The sequence below is a fragment of the Musa acuminata genome, chromosome BXJ1-8 (assembly GCF_036884655.1).
Source record: "Musa acuminata AAA Group cultivar baxijiao chromosome BXJ1-8, Cavendish_Baxijiao_AAA, whole genome shotgun sequence".
NCBI lineage: Eukaryota > Viridiplantae > Streptophyta > Magnoliopsida > Zingiberales > Musaceae > Musa > Musa acuminata.
This window is the reverse complement of record NC_088334.1, coordinates 13,031,464-13,051,630: the sequence shown is the minus strand read 5'-3', so window position 1 is coordinate 13,051,630 and position 20,167 is coordinate 13,031,464. Positions and strand designations below refer to the sequence as shown.

Here is a 20,167-nt window from a genome sequence, read left to right as displayed (position 1 = left end):
GTCCTATTCTAATACTCAATAGATTGATGTAATTTCACTTTTGATAATTTATTTATAAAGATTTATTTATAAATTGGAGGACCTATATGTAAATATAGGAAATTTAGTGATTAAACTGTTAGGCTGAAAGAAAAAACAAAAAATTATAATTTTATCCCACCGCCTGCCTCTCACGCACGTTGGGGTGGAGAAGGGAAGAAGAGGAGAGGAAGAGAAGAAGGGAAGAAGAGGGAGAAGAGAAGAGAAGAAGAAGAAAAGAAGAGAGATGGAAGAGGGAGAGGAGAGGGAGGTAGCTGCAGCAGCTAGGGGTGCTGCAGCCTAGAGTTTCCCGCAGGAGGAAACAGAGGAGAGGAGGCGCTGTGCGTCGGGGAGGAGAAGGGAAGAAGAAGAGAAGAAGGGAAGAAGAGGAGAAGAAGAGAAGGGAAAGAAGAAGGGGCTGCAGCTGCGGCGGTGGCAGCTGCAGCTGGAAGAGAAGGAGAGGAAGAGGAGAGGAAGGGGAACTGTGGCTGTGGCTGTGGCAGCTACGGCTGGGAAAGAAGAAGAGGAAGGAAGAAGGGAAGGAGAGGAAGAAGAGAAGGGAAAGAAGTGGGCTGCGGCTGCGGCTGCGGCTGCGACAGTTGCTGATGGGAAAGAAAGGGAGCAAGGAGAAGAAGAGAAGAAGAAGAAGAAGAAGAGACGGGAAAGAAGAAGGGGCTGCTACGGCTGCGGCAGTGGCAGCTGCAGCTGGAAGAGAAGAAGGAGAGGAACAAGAGCAGGGGTGGAAGAAGAGGCTGTGGCTGCGACTACGACTGCGGCAGTTGCAGCTGGGAAAGAAGAGAAGGAAAGGAAGAAGAAAAGGGAAAAGAGAGGGAAGAAGAGGAAGAAGGGAGGGTGGCTGTGGCTGTGGCTGCGGCCGCAGCTGCGGCTACGATCGCGACTACGGCAACTACGGTTGCAGCAGCAGCGGTGTCGGTGACGGTTGCGTTTGGTAAAGAAAAACTAGGGACGAGAGAAGGAAAAAATGAAGTAACGTAGTGGAAGGGGCTACGGCTGCGATTGTGGCTGCGGCTGCAGCTGCAATTGTGGTAGTGACAGGCCTGGGAAAAAGAAGATAGGTACAGAAAACAAAATAGAGAAAGGAGAAAGAGGAAAAAGTAGAAGAATGATTCAGGCTTACACTTTCTTCGGATCAAAATCTTCGAAAGATATGTTTTGATTTTTTCTATTACAAATGTTCCGATCTTTTCTCTTACACGTGTCCTAAACCTTTCGCTACTGTAATTTTATTTATGCTTGTATCTTGAATAGGAAAAATTTTGAATTGTTCTAACCTTGTATCTGATATATCTTTTATTTAGACGTAACGATGTGAATATAAAAAACTTCCAAGATTCTGACTAATCCATTTTGTTTTAGCCATAAATCCCTATACTAATTTTTAATTTAGATAAAACTTATTTGATCTGAATATAGACTCGTAAATCTTTCTTTTGATAATTTATTTGAAGGATTTGGAGTAAATTTGACTGTCCAAACTTCTGTTTTCAATTAACCCTATAGATTCTGTAAAATAGGGACTATAATTTATGATCTTTTGATACTAAATTGTCTATAAATCCTTGTTAGAAATTTTAATTTATTCAAATCTTATTTCATTAGAAACTAGACTCATAGATTTTTCCTTTGATATTTGGATCAAAAGATTTTGAGTCCAAACACCTACCCAATTATCTATTGAATCCGACCCTATAAATTCTGCCAAAACAGTGATTTTATTATCTGACCTTTAGTTACCAAATTATTCGTAACTCTTTATTGGAAAGTTCAATTCATATAAAATTTATTTTATTTGAAAGTAGATTGAAATATCTTTTAATGATATATTTCTTGAGTAAATTGGAGTAAAATTGATAGTTTGAATCATTTGTTAAATGTGTCTCTCAAATTCTGTAAAAAATTGAGCTTTGGTTGATTTCGTTTGTTCTTGCTTCATTCCCTTTGGAAATTGATTTCATCTAGCATTCTTTCTTCAATTGAGCTTTATATTACTACTTTGAATTCTTGTATGTTCTTTTCCATAAATTATTTGCATTCTTGAAACCTATTATGTAAAGTTTGTGTTGTATCGTGTTGTTTCGTATGGGCACATGTATGTTTCGTTGTTCTGCATGTGCATCCGATATATGCCAAAATCCTTGTATACTCTTGCCTTTATTTTCTTTCAAATTTGAATACATTTATGAAAGATTATGTTTGCATCGTATTGACTCTTAAAGAGTATGTGCATTTCGTTGTTCTGTATGTATTTCTGATATGTGCTGATTTATTGTTCACACTGTCTTTTTGTACTAATGTGTTTGTGAGATTATTTGGACCTTTGTCAGAAATGGTAAAAGGATTATTTGAACCTTTGCCAGAAATGGTAAAAGGATTATTTGGACCTTTGCCAAAAATGGTAAAGAGTATGTGCCTAGTGCCCACGATGCTCTAGATTATTTTTGGGATCCCACTTCACATTCTACGTGTTTAATATGATATCTAAAGCTTTGATTACGTGCTTCTGTATATGCTTTGGATAAGAATGAAATAAATGCAACATCAAATACGATGTTTGAACTTCTGTTTCGTATTTGTTCTTTGATATATTCCGAAATTCTTCTTATGCCTCTGGGATGTTTATACGTCATTGATACACTCTGAAATATTTTATATATCATTGATATGCTTTGAAACCTTTCATACGCCATTAATAAGCTTCGAAATATTTCATTTGTTATTGATATACTCTGGAACATTTCATACGTTATTGATATGCTCCAATTATTCTTTATTCCATTTGTTATGAACCAAATATATTTGATTGAAATGACATTTGTGATTCGGTATCTAATGAGATTATATCTATGAATTCTTATATTTTGCATTGCATTTTGATACCTTGTTTGTTTGAAACTAAACACTTTTGCTATTGATATGTTTATCACTTGCTAAGTTTTTTAACTCACTCCATTGTTATATAATTTTTTCAGGTTAGCATGTCATACACTGAGATGTTTATATTGGGATAAGGCAGTGGAGAGTTATTCAGAATTGTAGGCAAGTCTTGTTAGTTGTTATGTTATTATTATATAAGTGTATTTTGTATGTAATGAAATGTTGTCGATGAATCTGAATTGATACGTTGTATAAAAGTTTTAAACTATTGGGAAATCTTGGGGGCGACATCACATGCGCAGCGGAAGAACAAGAAAAACAAAATCCCCTATTCTCAAAGAGATGTTTGTCGTCGTGCAAAGATTGGTGCGTAAAATCTGCAAAACTTAAAACTGTGTATAGAGTAGATTGTGTTATCTAGAGAGATTGTATATCCCTGTTTCCTTACAGATCTTTAGGAGAGGGTGAAGGAGGTCAAACGTCCTCCTCTCTAGCGGTGATCCACATAGTAGGGCTACGACGACGCTGCTCAAAACTCCAAGCCTACTCTAAGGTGGAGAGGGGAAGGAGAATAGGAGAGGCAAGCAAAGGCTCTAGCCTATGAGGCTCTGAATCCCTCCTATTTATAGAGGTCCCTTGTCAAAACCTAATGGATCCTCTCCTAGTGAGTATTGGATCTGCATCCAATTACCCAAGCCTTTTAGATTAGTGGATCTCTATCCAATAATCTCTCATGTGCTCTTATTAGATCTCGTCCATGGGATCCAATAATTTAGGGGCTTATTGGATATCCAATAAAACAAGGACTCCAGCGGATATCTCATATCCGAACCTCTACTCATCACAATGCCTACCATATATGTGTGACCCTCTAGGCCCAATATCGAGCTGGCCGTGAGTCATACCTGTCAGAACTCCTTCTAACTTAGTGAATTATTATCTCTATAATAATTCACTCGACTCATCGACTACGGACGTACTAAGCCACTAAGCCGTAATCCCCAGACGATACAAGGGAATCCAATCTATTAGACCTGTCTGTCCTCAATTACCGTGTACCTATAGTCCCTCATCCATTTAATATCCCAGAGACCGTATATCGAGCATGGTGCTGTAAGACCGATACGGTTTCTACTCGACTCTCACTCTAATCAGATTCTCTCGGAGAACTCTTTCTCTCTCAACCCGAATGACCCTGGCCAAGGATTTGTCTAAGAATAAATGAGATATTCCTCTTTTGATGCCAAGAGTGGATGATCCTCTATCGACACTCAATAGCCCTCGTAAGGTCAACTACCACTCCCAATGACTAGTTGTACTAGATCTGGGACAGCCAAACCTATAAGTCTGGTATTAAAGAGTGGAACACTCATACAAGACATCCTTGGTGTCTCAAGTCTAAGGACCAGATACACCATTAGGACTACGAAATTGCTGTCTAACAATAAGGCATCATCAACCATCCAGCATTCCGTAAGCGGATCAATCAGTGAACTCATTCTCCAATAAGCACCTGTACTATATCCCTAGTGTCCCCACATAAGCAGCTATGAGACCAGTTGCATCCATCATATGGACGGGTATACAGCACACCAGTCTGTCCGGTTATCACAATATCCCTCTCGAGTAACCTATGATCGGGATTATTTATGATCTGTGTTTAAAGGTGAATCGATCTCATTATCGTGATCTCATCACGATTTGATTCCCATTGCACAGATCCAATGACATCACAATATATATATATATATATATATATATATATATATATATATATATATATATATATATATATATATATATATATATATATATATATATGCAATAGTTAATATAAAGTGATAAATGCCAATATATAATAAGCAAAAAAAGATTCCGTGTCAAGTCACACGTGCCATCACTCACGTGATTGGCTTGCTGGGCACCTATGACTAGCAATCTCCCACTTGACCTAAAGCCAATCACCTATGTGTCTAATCTCCATCAGACCCCTATGATGCTCAAAGACAATATGAGACAACGACATTGTTAGTGGATATGCAATGTTATCTTCAGATGGAACTCTTTCCACTGCTACATCCCCTCGGGTTACGATCTCTTTGATAAGGTGGAACCTCCTCAGAACATGCTTAGATTTCTGATGAGACCTGAGTTTCTTCGCTTGAGCAATCGCCCCGTTGTTGTCGCAATATAAAGAAATCGGCTCTTCGCTATCCGGCACGACTCCCAAATCTGTGATGAACTTCTTCACCCAAACTCCCTCCTTTGCTGCATCTGATGCAGCAATTTACTCCGCCTCTATGGTCGAGTCAATAGTAGTATCTTGCTTGGAACTCTTCCAGTACACTGCTCCTCCATTTAAGGTATACACATACCCTGAATTCGACTTGTTATCATCAACATCAGACTGAAAACTCGAGTCTGTGTAGCCTTCAACCTTGAGGCTACTACCTCCATAGACTAGTAAAAGATCCTTAGTCCTTCTTAAGTACTTAAGGATATACTTTACTGCTTTCCAGTGCTCCAAGCCTGGATCCGCTTGATTCCTGCTCGTGATACTCAGAGCATGTGCTATATCAAGCCTATTGTTGAATCTTGGATTTTGATGATGAAACTAATTGATTGTGTTTAGATGTTTAACTACATTTTGAGTGATGCAGGTCTACTCGATCAGGATTAGACAGTTGACGTAGGAGGAATTGACGTTGCGCCGGAGGAGATCACGTCAGGATATTGGGCGGCAGAAGGCTTCGGACGTTGGGCATCAGGCCAAGGAGAGCGGAATTACGCCAAGGATATTGGGGTTGCGGAGGTTGACCACTGATTGGGCAACAAGCCGCAAGAGAGGATGATGCGCTGAAGAATCGGATGAAGCGCCAACCAATGACGTGCCGGGCAACAGAATGTCAATTCGCGTTGTAATAATTGTCTAGATCGGAGTAGAGTTTTGGCTTGTGTGTGCAGGATTAACTACAATAAAGACGAAGACATAAAGCGAAACAAAGTGTCGGAGTCAAGGGCGAAGGATTCGTTGCAAGTTCGGGAGTTCGACGGAAGTCCGAAGGTTCATCGGGAATGCTGTCGGAACTAGCCGAGAATGAGTAGGGAGCTTGCCGAAGGGTTTTTCGGAAGCTCGCCAGAAGGTTCGTTGGAAGTTCGCGGAGCTCGCCGAGAAAGATCGGAGCTTGCCAAAGAAGCTCGTTGGAACTCGCCAAGATCAAATCGTGAAGTCTAGGAGCTTGCCGGGAGTCTACAGAATGGTTTCCAAGAGTTCGTCGGAAGACCACCGGAAGTTCGTCGGAAGCTCGCCGGAAGAAGTCTTGACTTGCGGACTTTGTAATAGCTTAGGAAATGTCTTTAAATTTATAGTTAGCACATTAATTAGGGTTAGGATTAGGTGTTAATCCTGTAACGCAAGTAGGGGCCAATTGGGCCCGAGTTCGAACTGGTTTGGGCCAAGTTTGGAGCCCAACCAGTGAGCTGAAATAGTGCAGGCGGTGGCACCGCCCAGAACCCAAGAACCGAGCAGTGGCACCACCGGACTGGGCGGTGGCACCGCCAGTACACTATCAGTGTCAGACACTGATAGGCGATGGCACCGCCAACCTCGAAAACCCAAGAGAATTCAAAATTTGGAGCCCAAATTTGAATCCTCTTGGGGCCTATAAATACCCCTCAATTCTTAGCAGAGAATACAACCTTTAAGAAGCAAGAGATTGAGATAAAAGTCTTAGCAAAGTCTTAGCAAAGTCTTTAGCAAGTTTTTGTTTTCAATAGCGTGAGTGTTCACCTCTCTCTTTCTCTTTGAAAATTTGTAAGAGTGTGAACCACTTGTAAAAGGTTGTAAGAGGGGTATTTGTCCTTCCCCTTCAAAGTGATTTGCTAGTGGAAGTTGGGAGCCTCATTGGAGAAGGCTTCGTAAGTGGATGTAGGTCATTTTGACCGAACCACTTTAAATTGGTGCGTTCCTTGAATGTGTGAGTTCTTACTTTTTTGAAACCATTATTTACATAGCAGCAAGCTTTTGGTTTTCATCTTCTCACTTTACTCGAGCTACTTTCTCCAAGTCATTGACGAATTGAAATCTCTACGCATTTACGAAATCGTTTTTAAACTTACGAGTTTTAATCCGCTGCACTAATTCACCCCCCCCTCTTAGTGCCGCTCCGATCCTAACAATTGGTATTAGAGCCTAGTATTTCTCATTTCAAATTTACACCCAAGAGAAATGACTCTTCATGGCTTTCAAGAGGGCTTATCGGTTATTCGTCCACCATTGTTTAACGGATTAGACTACACTTATTGGAAAACTCGAATGAGAGTTTTTTTTATTTCTATGAATTTGGATTTATAGAATATTGTTGAAAACGGTTTTCAACTTCCCTCTAAACCGATGAACGAATGGTCGAATTTGGAGAAGAAGTATTTTTCTTTAAACGCAAAGGCTATGAATGCCTTATTTTGCGCTTTGGACAAAAATGAGTTCAATCGGATTTCTACGTGCGAAACGGCTTTTGATATTTAGCGAACACTTGAAATCACGCACGAGAGATCTAGTAGAGTCAAAGACTCGAAAGTTAACATTTTATTACATGTTTTTGAGCTTTTTTTAATGCAACCAAGCCAGACTATAGGCGACATGTACACCCGTTTCACGGATGTCGTCAATAATCTAAGAGTTCTTGGTAAATCTTTTTCGAATTTTGATCTCGTAAGCAAGATCTTAAGATCCCTTCCAAAAAGTTGGGATTCTAAAATAATTACAATACAAGAGACAAAAAATTTAAAGGATTTTCCATTAGAAGAATTAATCGGGTCATTAATGACCTATGAAATGACACTTTTGGAACATTTTGAACCCGATGAACACTTGAACCACCTTCCAAAGAACAGGAAGGATTTGGAACTCCGGATAAATGAATACCACTTGAGCAATGACTCAAGTGATGAGGACAATAATGAATTTGAACTTCGAACACTAAATCTTAATAAGTTCATTAAACAAAAATCTAAAATAAACAATGAACCTGAACGGAGAAAGAGGCCAAAGAAGAGGAAGGCACCCAAGGATGAATCAAGAACTTCCAAAGGTGAAACGGCGAATTGGGCTTTGACGGGCGACTCCAACAAATTGAAATTTTGAAGGAACTACGACAAATGAATCAAAAAATAGATGTTATGTATCAGCACTATGGATTACCTCCTAAGGATTAATTGATGTATCTTTTTATTCTGTTCTGTTTACTCTTAATATCAAGTTCGAAGCTTGTCATCTTTTGAACGAAAACTGAACATTCTTTTTAGATGTATTTTTAAAATTCTGGATATATGCTGATTTTTTTTCTGAATGAATGCGGATTTTTTTTTTTCTGGATGAATGCTGATTTTTTTAGATGAATTCTGGATAAATATTTTTTAGCAAATTTGAATGATTAATCTTAATGTTGAGTTCTTTCTCTAATGATTTTATGATCACAAATTGTGTGCTTCAAAGTCTCATCTCCTTTTTGTTGATGACAAAGGGGGAGAAAAGTGATGACTTGTACCATTTTGATAGCATGACTTATATGAATTGAAAAAGCTTATGTGATATGAATGTCTTATATGCCTTGCAAAATATTTGAGAATATCGCAAGATTGATTAATCATATTGAAAGCATGCCTTACATCTATATCATGAAATTCATATTAAAAATCTTTATCTCCTGTCATAGTAAAAATCGTCCCTTATCATTCGACCTGAAAATAATTTTCATCGAAGTTTCGTATTTACTTATGCTTAATGAGAATAACGATAAGTTCAACGGTTAGAACTTATCGGTTTATGCTTGAATTCAATGGGATAGAATTCAAGTATTTTTATCTTCTCATAATATGGCATATAGATAGGGGGAGTTATGTTTAACTCTATCATTAATTGATTGTCATCATCAAAAAGGGGGAGATTGTTGAATCTCAGATTTTGATGATAAAATCAATTGATGGGTTAATTGATCTAATCCATATTATTGAGTTAAGTGTGCATGATTAACTACGATAACCAGAAAACATAAAGCAAGAATACCGGAGTCAAGTTCGATGGACGTTTAAGAGTCCGAAGAATCATCGGAGATGCTGCCGGAACCAACCGAGAAGAAATCAGGAACTTTCGAAAGTTCGCCGAAGAGATCGTCGGAGGTTCGCGGAGATCACCGAGAAGGCTCGGCTACTCGTTGAAGTCGTCACAAGATCGGGAGCCTGCTGGGAATCCGTCGGAAGAAATCTGAGGGTATATCGGAAGTCCGCCGAAAGTTCGTCGGAAAGCTCGCCGGAACAAGACTTGAAGTTCACGGTGGAAAACTTGCTTTGGATGTTTTTAGTTACGTAGTTCACATGTAATTAGGATTAGGATTAAAAGATAATCCTATATCCTGGTTAGGGGCCAACTTGGCCCAAAATTAGACTTGGTTTAGGCTAAACTTAAAGCCCAACCAGTGAACCGAAGGGTCTGGCGATGGCACCGTCCAGCACCCGAGAGCCAGGCGGTGGCACCGCTTGGCTGGGCGGTGGCACCGCCAATACACTGTTAGTGTCAGACACTAACAGGCGGTGGCACCGCCACTGACAAGCGGTGGCACCGCCAGCATCGGGAACCAAAGATAATTCAAATTTTGGAGCCCAAATTTGAATCCTCTTGAGGCCTATAAATACCCCTCAATTCTCAGTTGAGATAATAACTTTTTGAGAAGCAATTGATTGAGAGAAAGGTCTTAGAAAAGTCTTAGCAAGTCTTGTTTTCAATTTGCTAGAGTGTTCACCTCCTTCTTTCTTGCTGAAAATTTGTAAGAGTGTGAACCGCTTGTAAAAGGTTGTAAGAGGGGTATTTGTCCTTCCCCTTCAAGAGATTTGCTAGTGGAATGTGGGAGCCTCATCGAAGAGGGCCTCGCAAGTGGATGTAGGTCATTTGACTGAACCACTTTAAAATTGGCGTGATCTCTGGTTTGCATTTTCTTATTGCTATTTACATTACTGCAAACCTTCTTACGTGCTTTATTTCCTCATTACCTTTGCTGCACACCTTTACGAACACGCGTTCAAGTTAAGCTTTTCAAGTTCGGTTTTTATCGTATCAAAAGATTTGTCAAAACCAAAATTTTAATCCGCTGCACTAATTCACCCCCCCCCCCCCCCCCTTCTTAGTGCCGCTCCGATCCTAACAAAATAAACTATCAAGATATGGACTTCTATTTTAATATGCTCCCACTATTTTACTAACGAGTCACGCGACACCCTCAGCACGTGAAACGAAAGTCTCCAGCAGACTTCTAGTGGGGATCAGGATCCAATCAGCGTCTTAGTGTAACCTCGAGGGACTCGACCAATTACACTAAGCCCAAAAAGTAGGTAACTCTTGCCGATCACAACTCCTTGTGATTCCCGTCCTATTCGGCCTCCGAATCACCATGGTCTCGAGGGACTCGACCAACCATGATGCTCGGTTAAGTCAACACCTTCGTTACAAGATGAGTCTGATTTGATGATATACCCTCGAGGGAATCGGTTCCTACACTGGGAATCGGTTCCTACCTATAACGATGGAAGGCCACGTGGGTCAATTTAATTACCTCACGTTTACCGATTTAATATTATAAAGAGAGAGGTTTGTATGATTTGGTCTCCTAATATGATATATCACACATATACATATTTAATATATATCTACATCGCATGTAAATATATATACATATCTAGTATGTGTATAAGCAATCATATCAGATAATCATGGACCACAACCTAATGTGATCAGACCCGAGCCAGTAGGCATGATCACTCACATCAAGATCTATGTACGCAATGGTGCATCTTCATGCCCTGTGATCCTCCATCTCATCCTCGTCGGTTCCGTCGACATCTTGATGCATCTCCATGCATCATAATCGTCCGTCTCGTGGGTCTCGCTATCGCATCCACGCTCCCGCTGCGCCTCCTCATGTGATTACAACTTAATCATTATGCACGCAAGCCTGACAATAAACAAGAAATTTAATGAAGGCTCGTAGGCCCCAATAATAATAATCATAAGTACACACATCACACGGTCTATGATCATATGTCCACACATCATACATCACATATATAAATAATCATCATCATGTAGGACTACTAGATAATGATAAAAATAATAATCAACTAAACTTTTTAATTAATTAATATTTTCTGAAATCAGGAATATATAGGAAATTTCTAAATTTCTAAGGGTATTTTCGTAATTCGGATAAATGATAGAAATTGGAATTTCTCAAATTCACAAGGGCAAAACTATCTTTTTGCCCAAGTATGCCCTAATGCCATACTCCTCTTTACTGCTGCCACCGCCGCCACCCTGCTGGCGGTGGCCTGTGCGGCGCAGGGCGGGGCGCTGCCCTCACCTACGGGCAACACGCCCGCTGGCGGCGCTGCCCTCGCGGGCGCCGCCACCTCCGCGGGCGGTTCGTCCCGCGAGGCAACGCTCGCAGGCGGTGCTGCCCCGTCGGGCGGCCGCCCCTACGGGGGGTTTCGCTTGCGGGAGTAGCGACGGCAGGTGCAATTGCCCTGCGGCGCCTCACCCCGCGGAGAAGCGGCCGCAGGCACCTCTGCCCGTGGGTTCAGCACACGCAGGCGCCGCCCTTGCATGCGGGCGCAGTGCCCACGCGCAGGGGCCTGGCCGCACGCGGCCTGCCTTACGGCTGCTGCTGCAAGCGGCCTACTTGCACGCAGATGGCAGTGCTTGCATCTACGACGGTAGTAAGGGCAGCAACAGTTGCTGTCATTTCTCGCTTTTGCGTCAACGATTTTGATGTCAAAAGCTTCTCCAAAACACAACACACGCAGTTCAAAACCAATCTTTCACTTGAACAACCTGGCTCTGATACCACTGTTGGAAAATCTTGGGGGCGACATCACATGCGTAGTGGAAGAATAAGAAAAACAAAATCCCCTATTCCTAAAGAGATGTTCGTCATCGTGCAAAGATTGGTGCGCAAAATCCATGAAACTTAAAACTGCGTATAGAGTAGATTGTGTTACCTAGAGAGATCGTATATCCCTGTTTCCTTGCAGATCTTTAGGAGAGGTGAAGGAGGTCAAATGTCATCCTCTCTAGCGGTGATCCACACAGTAGGGCTGCGACGATGCTCCTCAAAACTCCAGGCCTACTCTAAGGTGGAGAGGGGAAGGAGAATAGGAGAGGCAAGCAAAGGCTCTAGCCTATGAGGCTTTGAATCTCTCCTATTTATAGAGGTCCTTTGTCAAAACCTAATGGATCCTCCCCTAGTGGGTATTGGATTTGCATACAATTACCCAAGCCTTTTAGATTAGTGGATCTCTATCCAATAATCTCTCATGGGCTCTTATTTGATCTCGTCCATAGGATCCAATAATTCAATGGCTTATTAGATATCCAATAAGACAGGGGCTCCGGTGGATATCTTATATCCGAACCTCTACTCATCGCAATGCCTACCATATATGTGTGGCCCTCTAGGCCCAATATTGAGCTGGCCGTGAGTCATACCTATCAGAACTCCTTGTAACTTAGTGAATTATTATCTCTATAATAATTCACTCGACTCATCGACTACAAACGTACTAGGCCACTATGCCGTAGTCCCCAAACGATACAGGGTAATCCAATCCATTGGACCTGTCTGTCCTCAGTTACAGTATACCTTTGTCCCTCATCCATTTAATATCCCAGAGACCGTATATCAAGCATAGTGTTGTCAGACCCATACGGTTTCTACTCGAGTCTCGCTCTAATCGGATTCTCCCGAAGAACACTTTCTCTCTCAACCCGAATGACCCTGGCCAGGGATTTGTCGAAGCAAGAACAAATAAGATATTCCTCTTATGATGCCAAGAGCGGATGATCCTCTATCGACACTCAATAGCTTTCGTAAGGTTGACTGTCACTCCCAATGACCAACTGTACTAGATCTGGGACAACCAAACCTATAAATCTGGTATCAAAGAGTGGAACACTCACACAAGACATTCTTAGTGTCTCAAGTCTAAGGACCAGATACACCACTAGGACTGCGGAATTACTATCTAACAATAAGGAATCATCAACCATCCAGCATTCCGTAAGCGGATCAATTAGTGAACTCATTCTCCAATGAGCACTTGTATTGTATCCCTAGTGTCCCCACACGAGCAGCTATGAGACCAACTGCATCCATCATATGGACGGGTATACAACACACCAATCTGTCCGGTTATCATAATGTCCCTCTCGAGTAACCTATAACCGGGATTATTTATGATCTGTGTTTAAAGGTGAATCGATCTCATTATCGTGATCTCATCACGATCCGATTCCCATTGCACAAATCCAAGAATATCACAATATATACATGCTTATATGCAATAGTTAATATAAAGTGATAAATGCCAAAATATAATAAGCAAAAAATGATTTCGTGTCAAGTCATACATGTCATCACTCACATGATTGGCTTACTGAGCACCTATGACTAGCATAAACGACCTCTCATGTTTGGAATTTTGGAATATTTAGTTTACGATAATATGAACTTGTGGTAAATGATTTGAGATTTGATTGTATAAATTGTTTAGCTTGTGGATTTATAAGTGAGGTTAATATTTTGTTAAGTTGGCTTAGGTTTTCATAAATATGAATTGTTGAGTAACGTGGTGTATGATTATAAACTACATAGGTTTTATAGATGTGATTGATGTTTGAATGTTTCTCAGTACCCTCAAATGTTAGTTTGGATCCTGGATTGGTTTATGATGAAAATTTTAATATTATCGATTCGGAGGGCATGACAATTGATACTAATGCTTTAACTTATGTTACTAATAATAGATATTCATTTTTATATGGGAACCAAAAGAGTATGAAATATTCATCATAATAGGGAATTATTTAAAATGATAGTAATAGAAATTGTATTTATCACTAATGCATAGAGATGATTAATATGATACTATATTCCTATAATTTTAGAAATTTAGGTTCTTTATTTAGAATTATCAGAATATTATTTTTCTTTTGATAGTTGTAAATCCAATATAGTTATGTTTTCATAAAAAATAATTTTTAAATTATATATGATGGTTTATACGAAATAAATATTAATCTCGAGTTTACAACAATCTTGTAATTTGGAATGAAACATATCATAAACTCCCTAAGATTGTATATAATTGCATGTATAGGTCACTTCATGTTTCTTGTTTTAATAGAGAAAGAAATATTTTAGTACTTTTATGTATTACCTATTGAGATATGACTATTTAAGGTCTTATATTATTGATACATTTAGGTATACATAAATAAAGTCAAGAGATAATTAAATAAAAGTGATAAATTTTTATGACATATATGATAAGCTCGATTATACTTCTGACCCTTTTTGTTAGATTCTTAGAAAAATAAGATATTTATGCTTAGTATGTTTTACAATATGTACCATAATAGAATGAAATTGTTGAAATGTAAAATATACTCTTGTGAATATGGTTAGGAGTATAATGTGTTATTCTTCTCTGCTCGAATTGAGGAGAAGCTCTAAGGACAATTATATATATCTTGAACAGCGATCTTAGTAAGTGAATTTCATCAACTTCCTTTGAGTTATGCATTAACAAGAAACCTGGCTTGAGATATTTACATATTTAGGATTGTTCTACTAAGATAAGTATCTTTAATTCACAGAAATTGGATTCAAGAACTATTTTTTGATATTTTATTATTGATCTAGAAAGATTTAAAGGAATATAGATTTTGTTATCTTAATCATAGTATAAGGATAGTTGAATCTAATAACGTACGATTCCTAGAAAATAGCAAATTAGTGGGAGTAAAAATCTTGAAATCTAATCTTAATATTAATGAGATATAGGTTTATACCCATTTATTATTTTCGAGAGATTGTTATTCCTTGAATCACTAAAAGAATTGTTGAGAGTGAATAATAAAATAATATTGATGATAAACTTCCACGTAATGTTGATATCATCGATCTTATAGAACAACCACAATCGATAATTTTGAAAAGATCTCAAAGGGAAAGAAGATTTGTTAGTTTTTATTAGATATAGTATATATATCAGAATCATATTATGATATAGCAATTAAAAGGTTCCCTCATTGTTTTAATAAATTATGAAAAGTAATGATTTAAAAATATATATAATGTAATAAAATAAGAGTTGAAATCAATAGACCAAAATGGTGTTTGAGAATTTTTTTAATTGCTCAAAAACTATAAAAAAAATTATTATATAAATATGATTCAAAGGATAACATCGAATAATATAAAAGTTAGACTTGTGGTTAAAGATTTTACTTATAAAGAATACATCGACCATAATAAGATATTTTATTTATTTATTAAATAAACTTTTTAATAATCATTATGATATTAGTAGCTAATTATGATTTTGAGTTACATCATATAGATATAAAAATAAGTTTTTTGAATGAGGATATAGATTTATATGAATTAACCTAAATAATTTATATAGAAAATAAAAATATACAAATTAGTATGTAAATTTAGAAAGTCAATTTATAACATTAAATAAGCCTTCAAACAATGGTGTGTAAAGTTTTATAATATCATTATTTTTTATATTTAAGAAAAATACCAATGATCAAATTTTATATCTAAAGGCTAATGGAAGTAGTTTATTATATTGGTCTGGATAATATTTTGTTTACCAGCAATGATCTTAGTTTATTGCATCAAATTAAAAAAATTTTCACTAAGAATTTTAAAATGATTGATATAAAGAAGATATTTATGTTATTAACATAGATAAATTCAAAGATAGATCTTAACAATTAGTATAGCATCTTAAAAATAATATATTGACCAAGTTAACTTTATTCAACAAATGACATATTCAATCAAAACAAGTATTTTTTAAATAACTTAAAAAATAATTAGATAAAAAATTATTATGTGCGTAAAGTTAGAAATCTATTATATGCTCAAGTCTATACCTAATCAAATATTAATTTTTAATCTAAATATTTGATATATAATTAGAGTTATATAAAAATAAAATATTAAAATATTATAAAGAAAGTAATAAGATATCTAAAATAGACGAAAGATTATATGCTCATATATATGAAATTAGATTAGCTTGAAATGATCCTATTTCAGATGTTGATTCTATAAATTATCTAAATAGTAGGAGATACACTATATGTTTTATAATTATTAGTTGAAGGAAAAATTTAGAGAAAAAAAAAGTAATATATTATTATATTATTATTAATAAAAGTTGATTTTGTGGTATACTTTGAGGTCACTAATCAAGCTTTATGACTATAAAATTTTATCTCATCAAACTCTGAGGTAATTGATATAGTTAAACTCAATTACCAAGTAATTTAAGATATTTTGTGATATATCGTAATAGTTTTCTTCTCTAAGAATGATGAATACTTTGGTAGTGTATTATGATATAAAATACTTGATGATAAAAAAAAATCTAGAAATAATTAATATCAATTAAAAATTTGAGTTCCATTGTATTGATTATTGATCCATTCACTTATAATATACAATGAGTGTTTGAAAAATATATTTTTATGATTAAATTTATGAGCAATCAATAAAAGATATGATAATGAATGTTTAATAGATATTATAATTGACTTTTTTATTTACATAATTAAAGTTATTTATTTTTACTATTATGTTCATATTTATGTAAATATATATTATAATTAAATATGATAATAAGATTGATTTAATAAGATAAATTATAGGGATCATTTTGAACTATATTATGAAAAATTAATAATATTATGGTACATAAAATAAAATAAAATATTGATGATAAACAATCACTATGGCTTGCATTGGTAGTAAAGCTTAATGTGGTATTATGTTTATTGGACTAATTGACTTATTTTATAAAATTCGTGCGTATATATAAATTTTTTTTCAAAATTTTAGAATTCAATTAAATAAAATTATTTTAAATATATTTTATTTATTTATTTTTATTTTAATATTTTATATCTTATAAATTAATGAGCAAAGTAAAAAAATTGATATATTATAAATTTGATTAAATTTTGATTATAATTATTGACCAATAGAAAGGAAAGATCCTATTAATTACTTATTAAGACCTTATGAGAGTATATATATATATATATATATATATATATATATATATATATATATATATATATATATATATATATATATTTTAGACTCAACGTCAATGCGGAAGAGGCCGGAGATGATGCAAAGACGGACTCTTTGGTGTCGGAATACCCTCCTTTGGCGGTCGTCACTACCTCGCTCAACACGTGAGGAAGCGAGCGTCAACCTGAAGATCTTCCTTCTTGAAAACCTCTGCTCTCATGTCCTCTTCTTCCATTGGCAGGCAGTGCTGGAGACACGATTGATCTGAACAAGCTTTTCCATCAGAATCTAATGGTACAAAACGTGAGCAATTCCGGCGACTCATCTCATCATCAACAATACCGTGAAGATTCTTCCACAGCCACTCATTTATTCCTTCGATTCTCTACAATTTTTTTGGTTCCTTCGACGCTGCACAGCAGATTCCCTCCACAAACATTCTCCTCCCCTGAACTATCGATCGCTTGCTCAGGGACTGAGAATGCCATCCTGCTCAAAGAGCCTAATCTTTCACAGAACCAGAGCCATCTCATGCTCATTTGGAGCACCAATGAGTCGACACGCCACAGCACTCTGCAGCACCATCCCAAATCATTACGTTCCTTCTCTCGTCTCTGACATGCCATTTCCTTGTGTTTGGGCAATGAGACGGGGTTGCAAGAAAGTACAGATCAGGAGCCATAAGACGCTACCCACGGCGGCCAAGGCCGGGTCGACCTCGGACGATGAGCCCCTGCACTCACCTGATCCAGAAGGTGCAGGGAAGAAGGGAACCATGCTCGGTGCGGTCTCCTGGATCGTCGGAACCAGCATCGGTTCTGGAATACTTGCTCTACTAGAAAAAACTTCTCCTGCGGTATATGCTTCTCTCTCTCTCTCTCTGAAAGGTCTAGAAAGCATATGCTTTTTCTCATCCGTCATGTCCTAATGCAGGGATTCATTCCAAGTGCGATATCCATAATCCTGTGATGGGTGGTCCTGGTGATCGAAGCCCTTTTGCTAGCCGAAGTAAACATTGAGTTGAGGAAGCAGGGGATGACTTGGAAGTTGTGTCCCTCAGAACAATGGCTCAGGAGACACTGGGCGTCTGGGGAGGGAACTTGGCCACTGTCGCCTACCTCTTCTTGGGCTACACTTGTGTGGTGGCCTACACCTCCAAGTCAGGGGAAGTTCTCTCTCACTTGATCGGCCTTCCTGCTTCCACCTTGCAACCTCTTCACGCTCCTCGTGGCACTGCTCATACTGGTCGGTGGCATGACCATCACAGACCAAGTGAATCAATGGCTGACCGTCACAATGATAGGTTTGGCTGCCGCTTTCTCTCTCTCTAAATGGCTACTACAGTTGAGATCTTCTTCTCACTAAAGCTGGAATGGCACTAACCAAAGGTTTACTGGTACTGATCGAGGCCATGTCTGTCTCCTTTGGTGGTGGGACGGTCTCAGTAACCTCCTCAGATTGGGCGAAGGCGCCACAGACCACCTGGTACTGAATACTACTGCTAAGGGTTGCAAAGCAATTAAACAGTTAGTGATGAACGTGAACCACAATCTTGCTGATGCTTCTTCTTCTTCTTCTTCTTCTTCTTCTTCTTCTTCTTCGTCGTCGTCGTCGTCGTCCTCCTGCAGTTATCTGTGCATATCTCGGAGGCAATCTAGCACGGGTGAGGTTCTCAATTCTTTTAGGCAGCACCGTGCCATTGATCTCTTTACTGGTGTGGGAAAAGTATCGCACTTGGAATCTCCTCCAATTTGGATGCCACTGATCCCATGCTATTGATTGCTCATAAGGTATGGCTTAGACGTAATCACATGAGCATAGTCCATGTGCACGCATGGCTAGACTCTGTTTGCAGAATAGATAAATATATGCCCATGGAGATAGTTCATCTCTGATCGATTTGTTGTGTCAGCATAAGGTGGAGCAGCATGTTGCCGATGGTGGAAACATTCTCAATTCTAGCAGTCGGGACATCACTAATTGGCACTCTCCTTGGCTTCTCTCTGTTCTTCGTAGAACAACTCAGCAGCTTCCATGCTTCTGTACAAGTAAGATAAAATGGAAATCTTGTTTTCACTTGAAATTCCTCAGCGTTCTACAGAATCTGTAAATAGATATCAAAATCCTGCTTGATGATACCGAAGCTACCTTACTTGTGGTCACAGGAAGAACCAAAGAGCAGCGATGATGGTACAGGAGATGCCACAGAAGACTGTGAAGCAACAAAATGGTGGGAGAGCAGCAAGCTGAATATTTCGGCAATTTCCATGGTGATTTTTCCGTCTGTTCTCGTTTCAACAGTTGTATCAGATGCATTTTTCATAGCAACAGGTATTGCGGTAAACGTTCGAGCAAAACATGCAAATCTGAATCTTTCCAGGTTCTCCTACACACGATGTTCCCTGATTTCATATGTTCCCTGATTTCTACCTTTTTCTGATGGAGTATAATGAGCTATGGAACGATGTCTTTATCCGTGTACATTCAGGCTTTTCCTTTTTAGTTGCTAGCATAGGTTGTTGCTGGTCTTCTGCTGCATCATCTTCTTGAAGATGGAATTATGCTCCTTTGCATCTTTTGTCTAATTAGACTACTTTCTTCAAGGGTGGTTACTGCATGATGGTACTGTATGGGATTCTTCCACCTGCAATGGCCTGGGCGAGAAGTTCTAAGATAGATGATAAGGACGAGGACAAAGACGAGCAAGTCGATGGTCTTCGAGAAGGTATGTCATCTCATGCTGTGCCTGTTGTACTAGTTGGGGTAGCAATATTTTCTTGTGCTGTTGTCGTGGAACAAATACTACAGGATCTAACATGTCCGACCTCCATTTGAATTCTAGCAGTAATCTAATGCATCACTCCATATTAAGCTAGATAACATGAAAGGATGTTTACCCATCATATATTTCATCTGCTTTGTACATTCCTTCATGGATCTCATAAATTCTGTACATCTGTATTTTCATCAAAACTATCCCATCTGAATTATCTGCGTTATGAATTATCAACTCATAAATTTATAGATGATGTCTTCCATACCATATAATCATTCAAAGCACAGCCACACGGCAGAAAAGATGTTGGTCATTTTTC

The 20,167-nt window shown here is 38.0% G+C and overlaps 1 long non-coding RNA gene across 1 annotated transcript; it reads left to right on the top strand.

Annotated features, from left to right (window-relative positions):
• Positions 1 to 17,540: 17,540 nt before the first annotated feature.
• LOC103995024 (uncharacterized) lies at positions 17,541 to 20,067 on the top strand. Its single transcript, XR_010475917.1, has 7 exons — positions 17,541 to 17,928; positions 18,006 to 18,375; positions 18,461 to 18,557; positions 18,701 to 18,862; positions 18,985 to 19,120; positions 19,238 to 19,342; positions 19,677 to 20,067. It is a non-coding gene; the product is annotated as an uncharacterized LOC103995024 (long non-coding RNA).
• The last annotated feature ends 100 nt before the right edge of the window (positions 20,068 to 20,167 follow it).